The following is a 26,451-nucleotide window of genomic DNA, read 5'->3' as shown; positions in this document are numbered from 1 at the left end:
TAAAAGGTTAAAACAAGGTTAAACAAAAAACTATAAAAACTCGTTAAAAGTCTAGCTTTCCAGGAGAACATCTGGCGGGAGGAACAGACGCTGACGCATGCGCTCTCTGAGTAAAGACCGCCCTGTGATATAAACACTCATGGGATGCATGTTCTGTCAGAAAATACCCTTAAAACTAATTCTTTCACACAAAACAACAAAAATATACTCTCTGTTCCAACAATGTCCACAACAACGACTGTTTTCTTCTTCTACTGTGAAAACAGCAACCACTCCTTTCTTCTTCTCTGCTGGAATTACAGGTAGATATCAGGACCAGCGACCAGGTTTGTAATTGAACCCATGTTTCGCTCGTTCTGCCCCCCAGTATCTGCTGTAGACATACATGGCTGTTTGTAATGTCTGCCCCTGTGAACAGGTCCCACAGAAATGTAAACACAAAAAGCTTTTTCTAGCACAATAAAAAGAAAAGGACATTTTTATAGAATAGAATAAAACACATTAAACTTTATTAATCCCTGAAAAGGGAAATTCAGAGCCACAGCAGCAAAACAAAAAATGCAAAGCCCCCCCAAAATTCAAGAACATATGAATAGGATATAATAAGTGTCAACTTGAGGAAAACGCTCAGAGAAGACAGCTTTATTCCTACACAGGCTGGCCTTCTTCACCTGGTTCCTGTCCACTCATAGCAGGTGATATCCTTCTGATATGGCATTCGTGTCCAGCATTGGCTCCATCAGCTATGTCTGTGTGGTTAGCATGATGCTACTCTGCCCTCTGGTATTCCCTCTGGTGCTGAGATATCAAGGCTAGCCGTCCATCTTACTGGAGAGAGATCTTACGCTCCCCATCACCATGAGTGGCGGGATGGAGTTATATTTAAGGTGTTAAATAGTTGAACAACCAGCAATGCAACCTGGGGACTTACACCCCAGGAAGTACTCCTTATGATTTTATTGATTGATATAATAAGGTCACACTGGCAAGGGCTTATAAAGGCAAAGGCGGGGTTACAAAATAAGTTCAAAAGTTTATTAAAGGAAAAGAAATCAAAACTTGAACATTTTACCTGAGGGTGAAAAAGAAAGGATAAAGTTAAGCAATGAACTGACGAGCTGAAAATGAGGGTAAATGAGTATTTCATTGTTAATTTTTTGTTTTAATGTTACCATAAAATCGAGCAGCCACCCTACTCACCACTTTGGAGCTAAATGCAAGAAAAAGCAGGACCAGGGATACCAGCAGGGCAGAGCTTCACAATGAACAGCCAGTCAGCAGCAAGAGGCCTTCCAAAGACTCCAGCTGCCTGATGTAAAGTGGCTTGATTGGAGTTGGGAGGGTCAGAGATGGAGCGACAGGGAGCTGCATTCAGGAGCAGCACTGAACTTTCAGTGTGGTCTACACAGGCTACCAAGACCGGGTCCTCTGAAGGCTGCAGCCTTGCGGGCTGCAGACCCTGAATTGGGACACAGCTGTAGTCTCTTATAGCTCACACTGCAGCATCAGCACGTTGTTCTCACCTCCTTCTCCTCAGCGCGCAGGGAAACATCAGACCTAGCACTGGTTAACATCAACATGCTACATGCTGCTAACAGCTGGTCTCATTAAAAAACATTGTGAACGTGGTTCCATGTAGGATCTGTGGACATTGTTCGGCCATAAGCTGACCGTTTTTACACACTGCACCTTTAACATCCAAACGCACATAATTCCTTATGAGTGTTTGGACGTTAAAGCTTAGCACACGACTACACCAATGTTGGGAGTTTGTGCATACTTTTTTTTTTTTTTCCAAACTCAATTCACCCATCGGTAAGTTTTAGTTGTATATCTGGTCCTTTGAGAGGATATGAAAACATTTTAAGGAAACCAAACATTTTGGCTCCAAAGTGATTCAGCCCACTGAGAAAAGTCCAGATTTCCTGTCCAGTCCTGCAGAGTGACTCTCCTCCTAACAATCTTTTGAAACACGGTTCTGAGAGTATTGGATGAAGAAAAAGGTCTATTGATGGTTGAAGATAAACTGAAGCCATTTCGTTCTTGGAATAAAAGATTTGCTGACACTCTGATTGCATTTCTATCACACTACATAAAAGTGAAGTCCACCTTTATTTTTGTGGCCTGTTGTTAAGGAAGTCCAGAAACACGCTGAATGCTGTGACCTCCTTGGGGCTTTTTGCTGCCAAGCTTGGACCACATCATCCCCGGCCCTTTCTGTACATGTCCTTGAACCGTCCTTCACATGTGGTCCACCTCTGCAAAACAAAAGGTGACCATCATTTTTCAGAGCTTGTTATTCAACAGAATAAGCCTGGTACCTGATTCTCAGAGCCTTACTAACACGCTGGTCGTGGTTTTTATTAGCTGATGATATGAGAGGGAAGCATGTCTTTGTGCGCACATCCCCTTTGGCACACATGTTGTTTGTGTCACTACTTTGAGCGGAGGCTGAGAAGAAATAGAAACCTTTTCCAAGTCATAAATCTCTTATTACACTGAATGGTAGCTTTGTTAGATGTGATTCATCTATTTTGAGTGTTTGACAGTTGGCTGTACTAACATGAGTGTTTTTCCCTCCAACAACCAGAAGTCATCTTTTATCAACAGAGCGCTGTTTGTCCAGCTCGTTTTAGTTTACAATTTACTCTGGGAGACCACAGGAACTCTGAAAGACATTTTTAAAACATGTGGAAAACATTGTCAGTTTCAACACGTAGCAGTCCGCAGCTTTTTTTTTTTTTTTTTTTTTTTATTGTGGCAACAGCAGCCCTAGCTGAGGTCAGAGGTTCACAGACCTTTAGGACCTGGTTTCTGGGGTGCTTAGGCCAAAGGGAGAGGTTGTGACACTAAGAGGTCTTCAAACCTCCAGCAGAACTCCTCATTAACAACAAATCCATGAGTTTTATATCAACACCAATAGGTATAGGCTACTTTTACAGGAGATGTGCTGTAAATCAATCCGGTTCGACCAGGAAGCTAAAAAGTAGCATTTTAAAATAACTTGTAACCTGTATTACATTGATGTTGATAATCTCATTTTAAAGTGTGGATTAGGATTAGGCAGATATCAAGAAGGAAGTGTTTCAGATCACTGAGAAACTCCTCACAGCCCCTTCAATTTAAGAAATATTTAATAAAATACATATCAAAAACAAAATGATGTCAAATTTTTTGTGGATTTTGTTACAAGGGTTAATTCACATCTCAATTCCAAAAAAAGAAAATCTCCAGGGATTACTGTCATTTTTGTTTTTTGATGGCTCAGACGTTAAGGGGTTAGAGTTCTACTTTTTATTTTCATTCTCTATGCCATTATCTCTCCACTTCAAACCCAGATTTATCATGTTTCATTATCCACTGTTTTTAAACCTTTGATAATTTCCCTATTGTCACAAGAGTTGCTCTGAATTTGGTGTTTAGTTTCTGCCACCTTTAATGTTTCAGTGATAAAATTATCGTCTGACGCTTCTAAAGAGGATAATGATCACAGTGTGATCACAGGAGCAACACAGAGGACTAAACCACCTTCACAATGGAAGGATTGTCAAAGCCCAAAGTTTAATAACTTGTCACATTTGGGTAACGTAGAGTTTTTTATTATTACATTTCGGGCTTAGCCACGGTGGCTGGTAGGTGCAAGCCAATTTGCAAAAGCATCAAAACTTATGCAAAAGTTACAACACGCTGAAAGTACAGCCACGATGGAAGTTAAGAGGACAGTTTTCCTGACAGACACAGAGAAGTTGTCAAAGAAAGTCAGTTTTCTTTTTTACCTTCAGCTTTGATAAATAAAGCTTTAATGCTAAAGTTAATAACTGGTAAAGCTAAATAAAGGATGACGTATTTTTCCAGTAAATACATATAGACACTAAGAATAAGTGAGACCCCCATTGGAAGCCATTTTAATCATGGATGAAGTTAAAAAAAGATAATAATTACTCACTGCCACAACTTTTCTGTATCTGTTGGGAAAACTCACCTCTTTAAATTCTGTTGTGTTGTGGTGTGTGCATTCATGTTGTGGCTTTTGCAAATTGTGTGACACCCACGGGCCACCGTACTTAGCACTTTAGTTGTCAGTCGTTTATTACATTGCAGGCTTTATTCATTTTTTAAAAATTACATTCTACGTCATTGTTCCTTTTTAAGCTCGAACAAGGATAAAATATGTTGCTCCTGCAGGAGTGTGGATAGCTTTTGATCTGCAAACTGCTGATCTCTTCTGCTCTGGTGTCCGTCTGAACAAATCTGAGCAGAAGTTATTACAGGTTAACTGTAATTTAATCAAATCCATAGACAGACTAACACATTACAGTTTTTCTCCCTGGGTTTGGATCATTTCTGGAAACAGAAATTACATTTTTAAAAACTCTAAGATCATTTGGCAAAACAGGCTTTTGTTCAGCACAACACCACCTGCAAAAGTGCATACCTCTCCCAAAACTGTTCACTCACACTTCAAATCCCTTTCCCATACAAATAGTCAGTGCCACCAAAAATGCATGGTCCCATTGGCTTTGTGTGAGCACTGCAAGTCAAAACGTTTGGATGTTTTGTCACGATGGCAGAGGTCCAGTGAAATATCCCTCAGGTCCACCTCTCAGTCTGAGCCCAGTCCTTCATTGACAAAGGTTACTGTACTCATTTTTCTGTCTAGCTAACAGAAAACAATAAAAAAGGGAAAAATAAAAAGATTTCACGATAAGAGGAGCCTCCAAGGTTTGACATCACACATTGCTAAGGAAACTGTAACCTTTATTATTCACACACATAAAGTAACTTCCTTACATCAGAGTAAAAAGAAAATGCAGAAAGCCCAAAAGACAGTGATATAAACACATAAACAAAAAAACAGGGAAATCATATGTAGCCAACAGTGCTTTAAATAAAGCAATATATATATATAATATAAAACCTAAATGATTTTAAATTAATGTTAATGTTTTTTTATTTAAAGCAGGGGCTAAATCTGGGACTACTCAATCTGAACTGTGCAAAGAAAAAAAAATCACATATAAGCGCAAAAAATATCTGCGGCTTCAGCCCATGTTTATTATATCAGTGGAATATTTGGTGTGTTGGCTGATATCCAGTATTTTATTTTTCAGCTAATTTCGGCCACTACTGATGATGTGCCAATGTTATTGTGCATCCCTGCTACAGCTCACCTCCAAAACCACCAGTCAGTCTGTTACTTGTATTTGGAGTGGATCATTACTTTGTATGGTTCATTGTTGGTCATGGACACCAAACTTTTTGTGTCTTCAGTGATATTTTTACTACTTTTCTCCTGTGTTTGTCTGGAGATCCTACATGTAACCATGGCTCCATTGTTTACATGTGAAATTAGCTGTTAGCAGCCTGTAGCATGTCAATGCTAACTAGTGTTCTCAGGTGTGCGCTGGGAGGTGACGACGTGGACCTGTCCTTCCATCCATCGTTGTTGGGAACGTGGTATCTATCTCCGGTGGAATGGACGAGCTAGCCGTGCTAGCCCAGCGGCAGAGGGGCTGCCGGAGGGCAGAGTGGTATCGTGCTGTTCACAGATGTGGCTGACAGAGCTGACTTCGGATGCTGGCGCCACATTGGAGGAGCTTCACCTGCTGTGAGCAGACAGGATCCAGGAGACAGAGTCTGAACAGACTGCTGGGGAGGCTCAGTCCTGGACCCTGTGGAGGTGGAGACCAGTGGCGTTTTCTCCTGGAGGTCAAGGGAAGCCATGCTTCCTCTCTTTTTTCAGACTGTAGCTGTGTTTTAATGAAATACTCCTTTTAAACAATTTCGATAATTCTTCTGTGTTTTGTCACTGTCATCTCCTCCTTTTTTCTCTCCTCTACTTATTGAGCATTTTACCATGTGTAAAACAGCGCCCTCCTAAATGTTATGCTGTGAATGAGTGGTGAAAATACAAAGTCGCACACTGTTGCCTGCAAGGAAGCCAAGCAGAGTTGGCGTCCCTTGGTGAAAAAAAAACAAAAATGATTAACCAATCAGATGAGGCCGTGGTCATGACACTGCTCATCTGTGATTGACCAAGACTATGTCAAGGAAAGCCACCCCGTCTTCGGCCTCAAACCAATCAAATCACAGTATCGTCATCATCATCAAGCCACTGAATGAACTCAGGGAGGTTAGCACATTAGCAGTGTGCATGAAGCGGCAGGTTGTGTGTTTGAGTGGGTGGTTGAGTAAATAAATAAGATGTTTAAGCTAAATCAATAGGACAATGTACGTGTGTGAATGAGTGAGTGAGAGTGGGAGAGTGAAAGGGTGTGTGTCCGTGTTCAAAGTAAGTAAAATGAGCGCTCTCTGGGCGCTCTAACAGGTCGTTCCATCACATGAAATAGCGATATACAAACTGCAACATAGCCTTTTATGTACCACACTCACTAAAAATCATACAGATTAGAGGCTTTGTCTCACTTGGCTTCCTCAAAAAAAATCCCCACACCACGCCCCTGGTGGAGACTGGCTGGGCTGGAGAGTGGTGGACGGGCTGTCGTCATCTATTTTCTTATGGACCTTTTTGCACTTTCTATACTCTTTCTTACTTTTGTTTTCTTAAATGCTGCTGTGACTCCTGAATTTCCCCTCGGGGATAAATAAAGTATTTTCTATTCTATTCTATTCTATAAACATTTTTACTCAGAATATTCAGCAGCTTCAAACTTCAGCTCAGTCACATCAGCAGGAGGAGGGTTATTATATTTTTTGAAAACTAACTTCAATCCACTTCACTTCTTCTTAACAACAGCAGAAAGAAGCAGACTGACTTTTGGTTTTGGAGCTTCAGGTGAACTTGTGGATGTCTAACACTTTATGGTCTCCTAAGTCCTGTGTGGTCCAGCCTTGGACTATGAAATACAGTTTGTGGTCCAGCTGAGTGTTATTTGCAGACGATATGTAAATAACATGCAAATCACACACTCCCAGCCCCTGCCCCCAAACCACCCCCTCCACGCAAAGAGTGACAGAAAGTTGAGGCTGAATAAAGACCGTAAGCTAAAAGATAAAAAAGTGTGATGAAAAAAACATCGCTGAAATGATAAACTGTTATTGATCAAAAAGTGACATCAAATAAAATATAATTTAAATTCAAAAACATCAGAATGCAAAAACTTGAATTAAAATGGAATAATATAAAATATTTCATGTCCATGTGTTTAACTTCAGCAAAACGTTATCAATGCCATTCCCTGCTTTGTTGCCTTTATGATTTTTTATTATACACGTTTTTAAATGCCAGAGTTCCTTTCTTCAGTTTCAGGATATGATTTTTATGCCACATTTTATTTTCAACACTAAACATTTAAGTCAAGGCTTTGACTCCATACTTTTCACTCTTTAACATGTTGTCCATATGTGTCTGTGTTTCAAAGCCTTGAGATCCAAATGACTCAGATGAAGGATGAACCCTGCTCACCTGAGTGATCTACTAGCTAACACTGACTCTTCATTGAGCTCATGGATAAATGTAATTGTCTGGGTTGCAGGCTGGCGAGAGGTTAAAAGCCCGGGTTACGCAAGGAGCATTAACCTTCAGTTAGCTCAGGCAGGCAGCTCATATAAAAAGTGGCTTTGTACACAGAAAAAACATCATATCATGGTTAGCATATCTGGACTCAGGCTGCTAATGTGGGCTCATAAGTGGGAGGGTGAGCATGCATACTATGAAATCCAGCCTTGGGGTTCAAGAGGAGGTCGAGTGGAGATTCTTTTTCACATGTACTGATTAATGTAAGTGTCTGGACAAAATATTTGTCATGCATTTGAAGAATATTTTCTGGAGTTTTTTGTGAAATATTTATCACAAAAAATTAGTCAGCTAAAAGGAACTGTGCAGAAGTCATGGCTAATCTCCAGAACCACCAGTTTCCAACCAAAACCATCCCCCAGAATAATTGGGTTCCTCATTAAAGCCTGTAATTACCACAGACATTCCTTCACTTTGGATGGGCCTGCAGTGATAGCTTCAGGAACTAAACCCTCAATAACTGACAAACCTTCTCCTGCGAACACTGACTGCTGGGTATCAAACACTGACTGCTCTGAAACAGGACAAAGTCTTTTTTTTCCTCATGTACAGTTTTTCTCTGTGGCTTTGGAGCATTTCTCACATCACAACTAAAATAATGATAACCGGTAGTTCCACCTCCACAACATTTAGTCATTTGTTCTCATCAAAGCAGTAGTTTCTCATGTCTTCCAACAAACTGTAAATGCTTTTGGACACAAATTCAAATGCAAAAGCCACAACTCGAATGCAAATACCTCAACACAACAGAAGTAAAAAAGCTCAGTGATCCCAACCGACACAGGAGCGTTGCCAAAGTCAGTAAATGATTGTCAATTTTCACTTCATCTATGATAAGTACAACTTCAGGGGTCTCACCTTGGGAATTCAAGAAGGAAACAGTCAACAGCCAAAGGGAAGAGAAGAAAGACTTTGTAAGTCTCCACCCTCCAGTAACCGAGTGGAACTCAGTGACAAAGATACTCCAGCTCTCTAAGGTTTACTCATGGGCTGACCAACACTGTCCAAATGAAGAATTAGGCCCAGTCCCCTGAGGTCTTCATCATCCTCGCAGTCTTTGTGAGTCTTTGTGGGTGGTGTGTGTGTGTGTGTGTGTGTGTGTGTGTGTGTGTGACCTATGACTTGGAGTGCAGCATTAGCTCATGATAACAGTAATTGAGCCCCACACCCTGAGGCTGTCTGAAGACGTCAGCAGCTGAAAGATGGTCCATTCTTAAAGTCCTTGTTTTGGAGGTTACTCGGAAATGATGGGGCAGAAAAAGGACAAAGAACAGAGCAACAGTTTCCCTGAGTACTGATAACGTTATAGCCTCCCAGAGTGTACAGCACACTTGATATAATGTCACATTAAACTGAGAACATATCCAGTAGTTGAGCTCCAACAGCTGCTCACCAGATGTTTTCTGTTTGCTGCCACACAGACAAGAGCAAACCCATGAGTGAATCTGCAGCTCTAAAAGAAGGAAGCACGCTGTTTACTGTAAAGACAGAAACCATTTTACAGTGCAGTCCCTGCCTCAAACATGACATCACAGATGGCTGCTCCACACGGCAACTGACTCCAAACAAACGACCAGCACTTTCCCCAACACGTGTCCCTCGTCATCACTGACAGGGAGCAGGCCCAGCCCATCAGCATCACTTCCAAACACTTCATGGTGACCACCACAGCAGTCACCCTTCACACTGTCCAAAGTCAGCACACACACCTTTCACAAACACACACACACACTCTCATATTTTCCACTGCGCACATGAAATGATGTACACGCCTTTCTTTTGTCACAGATTACGCTTGACTAACCAGAACTAACAGAAACAGCAGACAGAAATATTCTCTAAATGCTAACTCCATATCATCGGGACGTTTCAGGAGTGATTGTTTTTCCTTTTGTCTGTATTTAGCAGGATGGTTGATGTAACAGAGATCTGTTCACAGGAGGACCAGTGATTCTGTCAAAAGAAGCGTGCATTTTATCACCATCTTCTCACCTTAGTGAGATGGTGGTGGTGGTGGTGGTGGTGGTGGCTCGTACAACTGCACAACACTGTGAATATGGCAGCTGTTTAAACTTGAAAATTTCAAGGCAACTGTGTGCAGTGGAACTTTGAGTTTTGAGGCCAACTAGAAATCTGTCCAACTAGAAAACTGAAGAGTTTTCGTCAAGGTAACTAATTATTCACTCCTAATACAACTCAAAGTTTTCTAAAGAAGATTCTAAAAAGGAAATGTACAAACCTATTTTTTTGTTCAGAAAATTACTTTAAAGTTCGAGTCTCTTCTGCCCACCCACTGATGGCACAGAGTGTTTTGGTAGGAACCATTAGTATACACTTTTATACTCATCCCCACCCCACTGACCAACTGTGTCATGGGGCTGCAGGAGCAGGGTTCAACCCTAACCTTCTGACTGGGTATTGATGTCTGCAGCACTGAGCCAAAGCTGCCCCACCAACTCACAACCCACAAACTAAAACAGCCACGATCACTCAACTGGTAAAGCTAGAGCAAGGGTCTTCAACCTGTGGCTCTGGAGCCTCATGCGGCCCTTTGACTCCTTTGCAGTGGCTCCTTGTAGCTTTAAAAAATATTATAGAAACAGAGAATTGTTATTTTTCTTACAGAGGGTATTGATGATTAAAGACACTGACACTAAATAAAATCCTGTGTTAACATTTAGTTGAACTAAATCTTCATCCCATCTGTCAATAAAGCCTGCCACCGCTCTACTTCACCTCCTACAACATCAACAGCCCACCAACTTTCCATGCACCTGTGGCTAACCTCAAGTTTTACAGCCCTGGGAAGATAACTACATCTACAAAAAGACTAATGTGGAAGACAATACTGATTTTCATTCTGTGAAGATGGATTCATTTGACTGACAATGTGCCAGGTACATAGACATGACTAATATGTGGCTGGACATTAGTGAACACCAATAATGAAAAGTTAGGTGATATGATCAATAAATGTAATCAAATTCAAGTATTCTTTCAAAAATATGAATCTTTTCTTTTTTTTGCAAATTTATCAAATTTTACTTTTCTCAATTTTTTGCAACTGTTTGCATTTTTTTAAATTTCAAAACCGTTCAAAATAGCTGATTTTCGATATTTTAAAATTTCTGAATTCTTTTGCAATTTTTGAAATTTCTTTTTTTTTTCTTTCTTTCTTATTTTTTTTTCTTTTTTCTTTTCTTTTTTTTTTTTTTTTTGGGGGGGGGGGGGTATTTTGTTAACGTCAGATTTAAAAAACTTTAGAAATTTTTGAAAGGTTTTATATTTCAAAATTTTCAAAAATATTTTTTTTAAGTCCCCAAAACATTTCTGATTTTTTACATTTTTTAAAACTTATTCCAAATAAAACCAACATATTACATGTACAAATTCAAAGAAAGACATTTTTTTTTTTTTTTTTAACTTTTTGAGCAGATTTTTCTTGTTCCATTGGTTGATTTTCTCTATAAGCAGTTCAAGCCTAATTTTTGATTTTAAACAACTTGAAACAAGAATATTTTCTGGACTGATGAATTGAATGTGGCTTATGATGAGGAAATAAGACCATTTTAACTTGAAATAAGACAAAAACACTTGATGAGATTCTAGTTTTTTTGCAGTGTATAAGTTTCTCATAGAGGTTTTTGGATGTTTTTTCCCCATTGTCCCATGCAGTTGACCATCATCATCGTCACAGTATGGATCGAGGTCTCTGCAGAGTGATACAGCACAAGCTAAACCCAGGTTAATGTGTTTGTGCTAATGTTGACTCCAACCCACAGTCAGCACTTATTCTGCAGTGGTCTGTCCAAACTTAAGAGTCTATCAATAAAATGAAGAGTTTGTGATGGTGCACATGGGAAATGGTGTCTTCATCCTGGAAAAACACTATCACAGCGTCAGTGTTAAATAGATAGATCCTCACAGAGCCTTTCACACCAGAAACGCCCTAAATAGAATTGGACTGGCCTGAGGAAGGTGTCGACTGAGAGCATCCTGACGTGATGAAGAGCTCTCATCTGCTTTCACTTAGCCGTCACCGTCTCCATGTCATGACCCTGGCTCGGTGCCTGCTTTGGCCTTGGTTTCTATGAATGTTTCCAAGTTTGGATCGCCTTGATTTGTAGTTTCCCAATAAGTTATTTTTATCTGTCTCTTTCCCCCCTATTTCCCTATTTTTCTACACCTTTCACATTTACCCTCTTGTAACCCATTGTTTATTCCTAAAATACTAAATCATACCAAATGTAATCTGGAGACACTTTTCACAGATGTTTCCTGATGTTATATAATCCACAGACAAACATGCACATAGAGAAATGATGTGTAAAGCAGGCGTTGTCCCTCAGAAAGCTGGAACTCTTCACGCTAACATAAAGACAGCTGAGCCCTGTTGAAGCATTCATGACATGTCATCACAGCAAAGCTCCCTCTCATCTCAGCCATGTTTGGTTTGTAAATTTGAGGAGGGAAAACAGAGAAATGTCTCTGATTTCAACACAGACACGAGAAGTTTGCTCACACTGGTCATATCTCAGAGTTAAAGCAGCTGCTGCAGGCCTTGGCAGGGCGGCGCTTCACTGGTGCGGCCTCAGCCAGGATGAGATAAGTTGTTTTGCCATGAGGTCGCCACACGAGGGACGCTGCCATCAATCCTTCAGTGGGATGTTTCAGCTAATTGTAGTGGTTAAATGAACACTCCGGCATTGCTGCTGTTTTTCTGGTCGCTATGTCAACTCATGAGGAATCCTTAGACTGTCAGCAACAACTGTTAACATTTACAGCAACCACAAATATGCCACAACTGTGAGAAGAGAATCTAAAATGAAGGGATTCTCTCCTCTCTGAAGAAGTTTTTCTCCACTAACTTGGTCCCACCAGTCCTGTGTTGACTCGTGTTATTACCTATCAAAGATTTATAGCAAGCCTTACCAAGCCAGGAATCTTAATCTACAGCACAGTCCTGAGAGGTATGCGCTTTTCCACTGAATACTTTTCTGATGTCCTCAGAGGGAGGTGCACAAGTGTTACAGCAGGAAACTCCTTTTTCTGATTACATTAAGCTCCACTTCAGCCTCTGAGGGTTTCTGGACATTTGACAGAAACAAACAACCTGTAAGCTCAGAACAGAAAACAACATTTTCTGTGAGTTTTTTTTTTTTCTGAAAACAGTGAAACACTTTGTTTTATCTTTAAACCTGTATCCTCATCAGTTTGACAGGCTATGGTATGGATGAAGAGGTGAATCCGTTGGATGAAAGAAAAAGAAAACATGTTTCAAAACCATTTCAGCTAACAGTACAAATATATAAATGGAAACGCAGTAAATTCAATTTTAAAATGTGTGTGATGTGGAAATGATTTTTTACTATGCTATAGTTAAAATGTGATGTTTGTTACCAGCTGGTTTTGTCTGAGTTTTGCTTCTCGTTTTGTACTTCCCATCTGAGCCAGTAGGGGGCGTTAAAGTTGTGGATGCTGCGATACTGCTGTAGCACTGCTGCTATGCTGCTGCCACACTGTCGCTATACTGCCATCATGCTGATGCTTTACTACCGCTGCTACACTGCTGCTATCCTGCTGCAATACTGCTGCAATGCTGATGGTATTCTGCTGCGTTTCAGCTATACTCCTGCTGAACCACTGCTTTGCTGCCTTCATGTCGCTGCTATAGTCCTGCTGTATCCCTGCTATGCTGCTGCTATAGTCCTGCTGTATCCCTGCTATGCTGCTGCTATGCTGCTGGTGTTGTGCTGTATATGCTGCTGTATTAATGCTGCTAGGTTGCTTCTTTACTGATGCTAGAACACTGCTTTGCTGCTGCTATTATGTATTTTTTGCTCTGACAAAGGATTACATCACAGAATGAAAGACAACATGTGTTTTTCTGACATCCCTTCTTCTCTCTCTGTGCAGCACCCTGTGCAGGGGTGAAGCACACACAGACGTTTGAGGATTCAGCTTCAGCTGTGGCATTCCTCGGGTCAGATCGTCCTGAACCAGGGCCAACATAAGAGGAGTCGGACTTGGGCCATGGAGGAAAAGAAGGGGATTATTGCTCAGTTGTCCTTTTTTCAGGTGTTATTTTATAATTTCATTGTGTTGCATCCCTGAATAGACCAGTTCTCTGTCCTCTGCTGGCAAATTTATTCTTCCCAGTGCTTTCTTTTTTTTTTTTTTTGGATAGATTATTTTACTTTAGAAGCATCAGGTCCTTCACAACAAAAGCAAAGCGTACAAGCAATTTCTCTCACACTGACAAAAAATAAAAGAGTCAATGAGGACTTTTCAGTTTCTGAGCAAACTGATGATCACATACCTTTATCATGTTTTAATTAACAAACAAAACAAGTGTTAAATAGTATTATGTCCTGTACCCCCTTACTTATAGTGTAGTGTACTTTCTTCTGCCTAACTGAACTGCATAGAAATACTTCTAGGTTGTAACACCCTCCCCCACTAAAAAAAAAAAAAAATGTTGCCTACATTTTCTTTTTCATTAATGCAGAACTACCAAAATGCATTTTCAAAGACAACATTTCACAGGTTTTGTGTACAGAAATTATGTTTTATAGGTTATATTTTACAGGGCAAAGCTTTAACATGTCTGTCAGAGTTCCTAATCTTCAGTCCCGTGGCAGTGGCACTGTACAACACTGTGTTCAAAGTCCATTAGTACTGAAGGGTGAGTAGTCTACAGGTGGGCCCCCCTAATCTTCACAAAGGAGGACGGAAATTAGCATCAACACCCAACTTCATGTTCCTACACATTTTCCATATGCAGTGCATTTTTGTTTAATACACCCCTATTTCAGATTCACTAGCCCCTGTACTCTATAGTCAGTGCTGGGGATGCTCAGTTACTAACCTATTCCTGATGCCTGTTATGATTATAATAAGTGCTCAGTCAACCTGTGTCTTTATAGCTTTGAAAATCCTACAGTCTCACCGGGAACCGTGAATATCACAGATCACTTACAGTAACATTGACTATCTTTGACCTGAACATTTTCTGTTTCTTTCATTCTCTCTGTTATACTAACTTTTAAGGACAGAAAGGACACATGAATGTTGATCTGGAGGGAGAGTCATGGCTGATTCTTGGAGGTTTTCCTGCATCACAGCAGCAGGTTTTCAGCAACTGTACGGTGGCTGTCTAAGCTGATCACACATGGAGGTGCTTCTTGGTTTTCTCATTCTTGCTGGTCTCCCTCATGCTCACTCACTGTCTTTTTGTTCATCCTCAGACTCTGACTAGAGGGCAGTAGGTTCTGGGACATCCTTGGTACAGTGCCTCCAATCTGATGGCTCTCCTCCTGAATTGTCCCCCACAGTGAGAACATCCACAGGTTTCTCTTTCTGTATCTCAGTCTCTGGATGAAAGTGTCCCACTCCTGCCATCCGGGGGGGACCTGTCTGTCTCATGGCTTTCATACATCATACTCATCCTCACTTGAGCTGTGTGTATCTGTTGGGTGGGTCTCATGTTTGGCTTTGGGATTTGTTCTTGTCATTCGTTGGCTTTGTCTGTGTGCTGTTTGTCCTGTGGAACAGGAGTGCTGACAGTTGTCTCTTCAACCAGATAGAAACCATAGACTGTCTAAAACATGGACGTAGCCTCCCCGACGTCACCAGTCTGTTTCTGAAACGGAAAATGAAGCACATTGGCTATAGCAGCAATATTGGTAGTGGCAAAGGCGGTGAGTACAGCCATCGGGTACCCGTCAGTCACGTGACCCTGAGCTGTGCCTCTGATTTGGTGAGCTCGAGATGTTAATATTCTCTAAACCGCCAAGTTAGAAAAAAATTCACCCTGCGTGCAGAGTGTGCCGGTAGTAAAATTAGCGACTCAGACAGGAGATGTTTTTTAACCAGGCTGTAAAAAGGTTAATTTCTGCTTTGAAAATGGCTTTTTTTTGGCTTGGTGTGTATGTGACTTCCTGTTCTTTCAGAGCCAGCCTCAAGCGGACACTCCAGAAACAGCAGCTTTCAGCACTTCAGGATGGTCTGAGATTCTTAGACTGGAGGTTGCTGCTTGATAGGAACTGAATAAGTTAGTTTATAATTTCATTGTGTTGCACCCATGAAAAGACCAAGACTCTGGGCTCTAATTTCGTGGCGCAGCGCAGGCCTGGCGCAAGACTGGCGCAGCCTGCGCAGTGCTAATTTCGTGCGGCGCACCGCCGTGCGCTGCCAATTTGACAATTTGGTAGACCGTCTGCGCAGAGATGGGTGTGACGGCGCCAGGGGGAGTTGACGGCGCACCAGGGGGAGGTGTCAGCAGATTCATGTTGGCGCAGTGACAATTTCGTGCCAAAAAAGTGTGCTGAAAGCTCGCCAGTTCCAACCTGGTCTATCCTCTGCACAAGGCGGAGCGCACCCCACGCAGCTGTAACTTGGTGACAGGCGCACATGTCAACAAAGCCTCAGAGGCAGGTTTCCAGAGTGTCAGACACATTTTAATGCAGTAAACAATCACAGCAATCACTATTTAATGTAACCGTCTGAACCAGCATATACATTTATATCTATATTAACTGTCCCGTCACATCTGATGTCAGATTAAAGCCGTTTGTCATAATGGAAAGTTAACCTGACGGCAGCTGGAAGTTTGATGCACATCTTACAATTAAACAATAAACAGCCTTAACATCTGATACTGAGTATATATCTGGTTCTCTCATTTCATTTAATTCAAAGAAAAGAGGGAGAGAAAAGACGAAGAAAAAAACAGACAAAATAAATGTGTCACTCAGGATTTACCTGTGATTTCCCATACTTCTCTGTTTTAGTCTTTATTTTTAACGTGATCTAAAAAGATGGAGTACATTGTTGTAAGGAGGATGAGGTGGTGACACCAGTAGAGTATACAGTATATCACCAAAGGCTCTGCTTGGTGATGACAAACCAGGAGTGCAGGTGGATCAAAAGTATTCTGAATGGATAAGCCAGCTGTGTAACTGTCTCTCATTTTGTACTCCTATTAATGACAAAGGAACAGATTAAATCTGTCCCGGGAGCTGGCCCACAAGGTGACGTGCATCATGTCCTCCGATGTGCCCGCTGTCCATTGACCGTCTCCGCTACCAGCACTCTCTCCGCGGTGCTTTATATCAGTCAGACCAATCAGACGCTGCGCCTCGGCCGCAGGGCATTGAAAGGCGAGGAGAGGCGCTCATTTGATTGGTGAAAACAGCGCTCGGCTGTGTTAAACCCACTCACGGCTTTTCTCCTCCCTCTCTGCCATTTACGCGGAGGGAGGCATGGACGCGCAGCTCTGCGCTCATGTGCGCCTGTACTGCGCCTCTCTTGGCACTGCAGGAAACTTACAAAGTGCACCAGTCACGCCCTGTGCGCACGGCGAAGGCCGGCGCAGGGCAGGTGCGCCTGCGCCTGGTCTACGAAATTAGAGCCCTCTGACTTCTGTTTGGCAAATTTATTCTTCCTGGTGCTGTACTTTTCTAAAGATTGTTTTCCTTTTGAAGCATCGGGTCCTTCACAAAAAAAAAAAAAACATAGAGTAAAAGCACTTTACTCTGACCCCTGACCCTTCATGTCACCTCTGTATGCTGATCCATGGCGTTACATATAAAAGAAATAAAAGAGTTGATAGGGACTTTTCAGTTTCTGAGCAAACTAACATGGAATGACAGTACCTTTATCATGTTTTTAATTAACAAGCTAAACAAGTGTCAAATACTCTTATGTACTGTACCCCCTTTCTTATAGTGCAGTGTACTTTCTTTAACCATGTCATCTGCTTCTGCTGGTCCATTGGGTTTCCTGATGTTCAGCATCAACACAGCTGATTTCATTTGCAGCAGGACCTGCCTACAGCGCCAAAAGAACCAAAAGAACCAAAAGAACCAAAAGAACCAAAAGCTGTTTGAATGTACTGCCATGCCTGGTTGTCCAGTAGACCTGAAGCCCGGACAGAATCTGTGAGGTATTATCAAGAGGAAGATGAGCGACACCAGCCCCAGTCAGCAACCTGAGCTCCATCACACCTGAGCAGAGCCACACACTGAGCTCCTCCATGACACCCCACACTAATGCAGAAAGATCCCCAACCAAGTACTGGGTGAATAAAAATGAACAGACTTTTCAGAAGGAAAACCTTTCTGCAACTAAAACCGTTTTCATTTTATCAACTGTAAGCACTAATAATTAAATCTCTAGAACAGGGGCGGTGTCATGGGTGAGCCCAACAGCCCCAGGGCCACCCACTTTCTCTCAGGCCCACCTCAAACTTTTCTCTGAAATTTTTTTTTCTTTATAAGTTTTTTGAAAACTTGGTTTTAGAAAGGAATATTATAAAATGTCACTTTACGCTTGCTTTGTTGTTGTTAGATGCCCTGTCTATGTATATGAGCCAAGTTGGTCAATCTCTTAGCCTGTTGGTAAAAAAGTTTTGGCTCGTTCAGGCTTGTGTTACACCATTTGGAGAGAATGATTTTGGAAAGACTGTAGATTTTTCTCTTTTATTTAACTGTGGTTAATGTTGCTGCTCTTACAGTCTATACCGAACACACATGAAAAGTTGAGGCGGCGCAGCCCATTGGTGGGTTAGAGGACTGCTCTTTGGCTGATACCATTCAGAGCCATGTCGGATGACATTGAAAAACTTTATCAAATACTAAAGGAAAAAAAAAAGAAACCAAATCTATATATATATATATATATATATATATATATATATATATATATATATATATATATATATATATATATATATATATATATATATATATTAATAGTGGTATACTAACTTTTGTAATTTAAGGCCCACCCGGAATTGGGCTCCATCCCAGCTCTCTAAGAGGCTGGCTGCTTTAGGAAAAGAGTGAAGGAGTTTCCAGAGAGACACACTGCATGTCCTGAGAACCAACGACCGATCCAGCATTTCCTAACCCTGGCTGTCCTGCGACCTACCTCAGCAAAAACAAAGTGCGTGCTTCCAGCATCTGGAAAAGATTAAATCTGCTGCTCCCCACTGTCACAGGCGCACAGGGCGATGGAGGGAATGAAAACATGGTACATATTGTTACATCTCAACCGTAATAAGACAAAAAGCTGTGTGAGACGACTCAGCATTGGCTGCAGTTCAGCGTCTATCACCAGCATCTGAATGATCAAGGAGCAGGAAATGAACAGCACAAAATCCTTGACAAGCAGACTCTTCATCCTCTCCTCATCCTTACTGTGCCAGAAATCTGCTTGTTTACTTCCAGTGGTTTTGTTTACAGGGGTTGTTCTTTAAGCCTCTGTAGAATGTGATCCTGGAACAAAATGAGCAGCTTACAGACGTGTTGCCAGGTCCAGGGGGTAATTCTGTGCTTGTTCAGCCATGCTTACAGTAAATGTACAGCACAGCGGTGGGACAGTCTGGTGAAGCCATTTCTCTGCTTTACCTTCAGAAGCAGCACCAGAGATTAGATGATGGGATGTGAAACGCTGTAACGGAACATGTGTTTCCATGTTGTGCCTCCTGCGTCTCCATAACACACTCTGAGACACAACACCGAGCACAAAGGTGGAGCAGACGTGAACTCCTTGGCCTCCCCAGGTTTATTGTGTGAGATCCTCCAGGGTGAAGGAAACATTTGGCTCCACCGTGAGCGAGACATTGTGCTTTGACTTTCCCTCACTTGCACAGAGAGCAACAAGATTATATAATCCCAAATTATTTCCGCGCTCATATCCTGTTGTAGTTTTAGTCTGAAGTTTGTTTTCTGCTGAAGCCCAGAGGTAAATTGGCCTCCTTAAAAGATGGAGGAAAAAAGGAGATGGTTACAGTTGGAAAACGAGGGCTTTGTTTGAACTGGGAGACTTTTATTTTGTAAGGAATAATTTGGGATAACTTTTGATACCATTTCAGCAGAGTTAGTCAGACTTTCTGGAGACTCAGACAAACTAAAGTCAGCCTCGGCCAGTGCTAATGAAAACCAGGTGCAGTTCATTCATTCACCTTACGTAAGCAGCTTCACTCTGACAGGACGCTCCTGAACGTCTGCAGGGACTGGACGGCTCACACAGACCTGATGGCTTAGTCTTTTATTACATTCATGTATCTGAGTTTGTTAAAGGGACTTATCTGTAACTCCTTTGGAGGACTGGGGATGCTGGTACACTCTGTATGGGCTTAGTGCTGTTGAGGGGGATGTGTGTCCCTTGTTCCAGCACAAACTAAGGCCAATAAAGCCCATAAGGAAATGCAACCCCCACTCCTCCAGCTCTCTCATTCGTGTTTCATCAGTTTTAATAGTTACATAACAGTTCTTTCTTTTCTTTGGGGACTGACGGCTGCTTTTCTAACCTTGGTTTCATTATCTCTGAAATCTCTTTTTGTTCTGATTAGGGATAGGTTACATTTATTTGCAAAGCTTTATTGGAGTTATTTGAGCTAATACTTAGTTGGTTTTTGACGCCCAGTTCAAGCAAGAGGGCTGTTAGCATGTTTGCCAGGCCCTGTTTTGGAGAGTAGTCATTGAAGTACACACAAAAAAAAATAAATAAATAAATAAAAAATCATTGGATGGACTCACTGTAACTGTGTGCAGGATTGCCATCTAATAAACTCCAACCTAGTTCATCCATCGAACAAAAATGAGTTTGTCTAACTCATCTATCACAAATAGAGTCCAGATAAAATTATTGAACTTACTAAGTGAAACTGATTTACACCTGTCCAACTCAAACAAATATGATTAATTGTAAATTCAAACAAGCTAAAAAACCAGCCTGAGATTGATCCCATAAAATAAATAAAAAAATAAAAAATAAAATAAAATAAAAATAAAAACCTGATTGGCATTTTCACTAAGGGACAGTAATCCTAACATTCTCTGTAACCGCACTTCAAAAAAAAAAAAAACTGCTCCATTCCGTTTTGTTGTGCTACTGTGAGTGTGGAGGCAATGCAGTGAATATAAGACCCTGCTGCACATGGAGATGATGACCAGAGACACACACTGTCTGTGCTTCACATGGTACGAACCAGCTGTCTGTGCTTCACATGGTACGACCCAGCTGCCTGTGCTTCACATGACACGAACCAGCTGTCTGTGCTTTACATGATACGAACCAGCTGTCTGTGCTTCACATGATACGACCCAGCTGTCTGTGCTTCACATGATACGAACCAGCTGCCTGTGCTTCACATGGTATGAACCAGCTGTCTGTGCTTCACATAGTATGAACCAGCTGTCTGTGCTTCACATGGTACAAACCAGCTGTCTGTGCTTCACATGGTATGAACCAGCTGTCTGTGCTCCACATGGTACAAACCAGCTGTCTGTGGTCCACATCATGGGGACCTGTTGTCTGTGCCCCACATAGTACAAACCAGCTGTCTGTGATCCACAACATGGGGACCTGTTGTCAGTGCCCCACATGGTACAAACCAGCTGTCTGTGCTTCATATGGTACAAACCAGCTGTCTGTAGTCCACATCGTGTGGACCTGTTGTCTGTGCTCCACATCAGACAGACTGTCATGTTTGTTGTGATGACGTTTTGAAAAAAAAAACGTTTTGACCCTGATGATGATGATGTGTGGGTTGGGGGCACCACAGTGTCAGTAATGTGCGGTGAGGTCCATGACCAGGGAAGCAGGCAGCCAGCATACGTTGAAATTTCTATGTTTGTGTTATATATACGGTGCACCGCTCACATTTGCTAATACAAACTGTTACTGGCCAGCCCTGCCCTTTTAACACGGTGACAGTCTGTGCTGTGTGTGTGTGTGTGTGTGTGTGTGTGTGTGTGTGTGTGTGTGTGTGTGTGTGTGTGTGCTCGCGTGTGACATAGCAGAAGGAGAGACGGTCTGAGTGCATGCACACCGGTGTGTGTGGGGCATTATTTTGGTCTTTGTTTCCTCAATAAATGTGCGGCTGTGCACAAGGTGCACCTTTTTTTCCTCCTCTTTAGTCTTTTCCCTCACTTTGGCCCGGACTCCTAGACACCACCAGCAATGAGTCAAGAAAATAAATGTTAATCAGCTTTCCCATCTACAGTTCAGAGACAGACTGAAGTCCCGGAGTTAAAAAGACAAAATGCCGATTAAAACCCGAAACATACGTTCACCTGCATTTCTACAGGATTTACATCAAAGGAGCAAGAGCAAAATACGAACAAAAATAATCTGTATCTCAACAACACAAGAACACAGGTCAGGCACCTCCGGTATACTCTGTTAAACATCTGCACTAACAAACTATCGCGAGACCTCAAAGAGGGCGCGGTATTACAACCTGCGGAGGCAGAGAAGTGCTGTGCCTCATCGATGCCCACGTTAATCAGTGTGAGACCTTAGTACGTATGCACGAACCTGCAAAACGTTGTGATTTCAAGTAAACGGTCTCTCCCTCTCTCTCTCGGAGTCTCTGCCTCTGACACACATTACAAGCATGAAGCCAGCGCGAAACACTGTCCGTCCCCTCTGTTAGCCTCCCTCTTATTGACAAATCAGCAATTTCCTTTTTTATCTTTTAATTATGACAAATTGTATACAAACAAGGGGGAAAAAAAAATTATATAAAAAAATATTTCTTTTTCTCTTGTTAGCCTAGGGGAGGCACTGCCTCCTCTGCCTCCCCTGACCGCACACCACTGCACTGTGTGGAGTTAATAGTGTCAGTACATGCCATAGCCTCCACATGGCACGAAGTTCTCTAGCATCGACATCCTGTGACATGAAGCACACACAACCGATCTGTGCCATGTGGCGCACAGACAGCAGGTCTGTGCCACATAAAGCAAAACCAGCCTGTCCATGCCATGAGATAGTCAAAAACAGCCGGTCGCTACGACATGGTGCATGTGAGGCACAGTTAACCTGTGTACCCAAGACATTATCTTAATGTACAGCAGGGTCTCGTATCCACTGTGTTCCCTCCTCACTCACGGTTACAAAACACCAAGAATGACTTTGCTAAAACTTTTTTCTCAAAATGTAAAGGAGCTATTGGGATCAAAGGTCAGACGCACAGTTCAAACAAAAACTCAAAGGATTTGTTAGCTTGCTTAAATTTTCACTTAATCAAAATGGTTTGAGTTGGACAGATGTAAATCAGTTTCACTTAGTAAGTTCAATAATTTTATCTTGACTCTATCTTTTATACATGAATTAAACAAACTCATTTTTGTTATGTTGCATGGATGAATTAAGTTGGAGTTGGGGCTACAAATATTTATTGAATGGAAATCCTGCACAGTTACACTGAGTCCATCCAATGAGTTTTATTATTATTATTTTTTAAAGTTTTTGGAGTTTTTGAGTTTAGTCATTTCCCTGTTAGTGCAGTTGGCTGCTGTTGCAATTCATTTCTGGTTGAGCAACTTCACTGTCTGTTTGTCTGGTTAAATTGGCTGAGAATCTCATCCTGCCTCTCCCACTTTGGTGAGTATACTGGTGACTAAAACTTTCCCTTATACTCTGACAGTTAGACTTGCGCATGTTGTGGTCAACCCCTCTGAACAGTTTAACGTCTTTTTTTTTTATTATTATTATTAAATCAACATAATTGTGTCATGACGTCTTAGGATTTAAGCCTTAATGTCAGTAAAAGAGGAAAACTACTCACTTATTTCCATTATAAGTAAGTCAGTGTAAAAGGCCATCACTTTAAACGTTTTTACTGGACTTTCCTGCTGGAATTATTTTTCTAATATGTATACTTGACCTTCCTTCAACCCTTTTGGGTAATCAGGGAAATTTTTGTCTTTTCAGGTCATTATTTGCTCAATTTTTTGCTGCAATTATGGTTGTGTTACTCCACATTGAATGATTTTTTTTGTTAGTAGTTTTTTTCATGAAAAATCTGAAAATTCAGATTTCATATTCTTTATAAGGTTGACAATACAGAGGCAAATTTACAACCCTTGGAGGACACTAGAAGACTCAAATGAACACGACCATAAACTTTTATAGAAAACACAACAGATAAATTTTTTTTTTACTTTTTTTTGCTCAAATCCTTTCAGGAACTTCAGGCCCACTTATTATACTGAATATTTATCTATTTATATCATTTTACCCCTTAAATGCCCGTTTGATTACATGATTTCACTGTTTTTATGGAACAAAAACAAACAAAAAAGATAAAATAAATCCTTATTATTAAATAAATGCTGGAGGGGTGGGGATATGTTTTTAGGATCAGACTCAATAAACACAAGATGAGTAATAAAACTGATTTTGATGCATTGTTATTTGTTATGCAGTGTTAAATTCTTAATTTATGATCCTTTCAGGTCATCAGACGACAAACATGTCCCATTCAGTTCCACTCTAAGTTTTTTAAAAGCACAGTCATTACACTATTCAACCCTGCATTCTCTAACTCCAGGATTTCACTGTGGAGATGAATTGGACAGTTTTTCTCATTTTCTGTTTGCCATGAGGTGGGTCAACAACAAGCAGCCTATGGACAGTCCAGAGGGAGTTCAGTGGGACCTTATGGACAGACTTTGGTTTGGTTTGAGACCCTGACAGAAAATGTATTTGTGCATCATGTAAGACATGTTTCATCTCAGTGACATAGTTAACAAAGTGTCAGATAAAAGCTGGGGGCTGGATGAAAATGGACCCGGGCCACATTTGGCCCCTGGGCCTGACTTGGGACATGCTTTGTCTGTTTGCTCTGTTTGCAGATCATTGACTTACTTCACAAACTCGATCTCTTCAGCTGAGTGGCATCAGCCCCTGTGATACCACAGGGAGCCTGCAGTAGAGATAGGTTACAGGCTCACAGTTTAACAGTCTGACAGCACTAACTGCTTTCTAACATCAGCACAACTTGATTTAAGCTTCAATCAACATTATTAAATATATGATGTTCATTTCCAGTAACACTTTGATCACTCGGCCTTCCATTTGGAGAGCCATTGGTCTGGGATATCAAGAGCGCCCCCTTTGGCCACAGCTCTCACTACAGCACCCATGATCTTCACTTTCAGCCAGCTATTTGCTGCATTTCTGCCACCTTCTCATTTCCTGTCTCTTCACCTGTGGAATCCAATAAAGGAAAAAATGCCCAATAACTTAAAGAATCGCCCGTGATGCTCCTGGGGGTCCTTTCTTGGTGTTTTGGAGCTCTGAAAAATGTCCACATTCTTTGGACCAGACTCCACAGTGCTCAGGGCTGCAGGGTCTGTCAGCAGAGAATCAAACCACAGTGAGGTGTTTGTTAGGGGAGGCACTGAGTTTTAATAACTGTGTGTGACACATAGTTTACACTTACATTAGGCATTAATGCTTCAAATGCATCTTACTATATGAGTCACAACTACATGTTTACAATGAGGTCAATCCTGGGTGGGTCAATTCTCTGATTCTCCAGAGCTGCGGGGATAGCATACACACTCTGTACACTGTAAAACACAACTCTGACTTCCAAACAATCAGTGTTTCTGGGTGGAGATAGAAAAATTAAGTTATCAGAAAGATGTTTCACTTTGATCGGATGAATTCAGCCCTGATCCACTTGGTGCTTCATTCACTTCCAGAACATTTGGGCTGTAGTCATATAAATCACATTCCATATTGTCTGTCTGACCTTTGACCTCACACGTAAAAAGTCACATGTTGGTCCAACGTAATAAATGGTTCACTCAGGAACACATAAAATAGTTCAAGTTTTTCAAACTAACCTAAAATTTACAAACTTTTCAATGAAATATTTTCTTTAAACACACTTCAAAAAGCTGTTCCTTTGTAGTTTAAGAAAATGGTTTTCAGTGTGAGGAGGGAACACAGTTGATACTGTAATTTCATGTAGTTGTTTAGACCTGCTTCAGTTTTATTTTACTGTAAGTTTAATGAACTGAAACAGTCTTTTGTTAAGCTGACAGAGGAACTGAAATACTGTGTTTGTCAGCTTGTGTTTGTAAACCTCTGTTCTCTTCTGACCATCATCTTTCCTGCAAACGGACTGTTTGTGCTGCAGAATGTGACTGGATGCAATAAATGTTGTCACAAACATCAAACAATGATTCAAAGTGCTATCAGATGGAGCAAAAACCTAAAAAGGGTGTTGTAAAAAATAGTCTGAGTGAGCTTTCTTGGAGGAAAACAGGGCTGATGTAATCCAATGATTAGTTTCACATTTTTTGTTTTGTTCATAAAAGGGACATGATGTACTTCTCAGTTTGCAGTCGCAGCACTATCCAACCTCTCAGCCTTTCAGTTTGCACCACTGTATGTTTATTTCATGAGCCTGTTTTAATGAATCAACTTAGTCTGTCGACTTGTTTCATGACGTCACAAATAAAAATCAGTAGAAAGACATGTTTCTGAAGGGAGTTTTTCAATAATCAGAATATGAAAGTAAAATAAGCAGCTACATTTCAGAGCTTCAAATCCAGGGTTTGTTGTGTCTTACCATTAAAAAAAAAAAAAAAGGTTTATAACTGGCTGACTGCTGCCACCTACAGGCCATAACAAAAAACTGCACAGTGAGTGCCTGACACATGCTGAGTGATTCATGGACACCACATTACAGCACAGGAAACAAGATAAAGTGTCCCATGTGGGGGAAAGTCTGACTAACAAAAAGAAAGAAGAGGATGAAGTAACATTTACTAAACCTCAGATCCTCAAACACTTTCTTCTCACATCATGAAATTACAGTAATTGATGAAAAGCACAATAAAATCACATTTGTTGTGATAAATTTGACTTTTCTCCTCTGACTCAGCTCCTCATACTTGTCAGGGATGATTTCTAACCACCCAAAGAGCACGCAGCCATGATCCCCAAGAGATGGGATGGACCTTAATGTGACGCATTATCACAAAACTCTCATCAAACATTCAGTTTGCTGTTACACCAGCAGGGTAAGAACAGAGCTCGCATTTATTCTTTATAGTAATGACTTCGAACTGACAATAATATACTTAATATACCAACCCTAA

The sequence above is a fragment of the Halichoeres trimaculatus genome, unplaced genomic scaffold (genome assembly GCF_033239565.1).
Source record: "Halichoeres trimaculatus isolate MK-OKI-2021-1 unplaced genomic scaffold, fHalTri1.1 fHalTri1_scaffold_13, whole genome shotgun sequence".
In the NCBI taxonomy this organism is placed as follows: Eukaryota; Metazoa; Chordata; class Actinopteri; order Labriformes; family Labridae; genus Halichoeres; species Halichoeres trimaculatus.
Note: the sequence above shows the minus strand (reverse complement) of the source record.